This window comes from Sesamum indicum, unplaced genomic scaffold (assembly GCF_026168435.1).
Source record: "Sesamum indicum cultivar Baizhima isolate 11 unplaced genomic scaffold, ASM2616843v1 HiC_scaffold_90, whole genome shotgun sequence".
NCBI lineage: Eukaryota > Viridiplantae > Streptophyta > Magnoliopsida > Lamiales > Pedaliaceae > Sesamum > Sesamum indicum.
The window spans coordinates 12,516-13,298 of NW_028292455.1; the positions used below are offsets into that span (position 1 = coordinate 12,516).

General features: G+C 47.9%; 1 non-coding gene across 1 annotated transcript; it reads right to left on the bottom strand.

The window, feature by feature from the left end:
* Positions 1 to 253: 253 nt before the first annotated feature.
* TRNAK-UUU (transfer RNA lysine (anticodon UUU)) lies at positions 254 to 326 on the bottom strand. The gene has a single exon. It is a non-coding gene; the product is annotated as a tRNA-Lys (tRNA).
* Between the last annotated feature and the right edge of the window lie 457 nt (positions 327 to 783).

Here is a 783-nt window from a genome sequence, read left to right on the forward strand (position 1 = left end):
TAAGGAGAGGTATGAAGTCACTCGACTGATAAGGAGAGGAGCGAAGGCCCTTTTGCTGGATTGTTGGTCCGCAGCCCCGCCCTATAGAATGAATAAGGAGAGGTTTACCGATGACCGAGCCACTCTTATACTACTCCTTACCTCACCCCCTTGTCACTTAAAGGGCGAAGTCGCGGAAGCGAGTCTAAAGGCCAAAGAGTCATCTTTGAAGCCACGAATTAGTCCTTACTCATAGTAGAGTGTAAGGCAGGTTTGGGTATAGCAGGACTTGAACCTGCGACCATTAGGTTAAAAGCCCAATGCTCTACCAACTGAGCTATACACCCAAAAAAAGATGTAGTAGGAAATAAGGATTGGTGCGGAAAAGAGGGTGGCCCCCCTTCCCTTCTTCTCATCATATTAAAGGAGCGCGGCTCTGTATGAGGCTCGTACTGCAGAGCAAGCGAAGAAAACGTAAGGGCGCGCGTTAGCACTCCTGCAAGAAAACGGCCTAGCTAACGCGCCCCTTATTTAAAATTCAAAGAAAGCCTTGATATGAGAAAGATGCGCTCAAGCTTACTAAGCAAACGTAGGCTTGGGCTCGAAAGCCGGCCTTACTCAACAAGCCCCTTTATTAGGTTGGGTGCTTGTTTCCACTCATTGAAGATTCTATCTACAAAAGAAGGTCAACGGGGGATACTAAAATTGCTCTCACTGACACCATTTACGAGAAGGTGAGGTCGTCTTTCTTTCCAGCCGCTCAACTGTTCGAGCGCAATGCTTGGTGGAGATTCGACAAAGGTG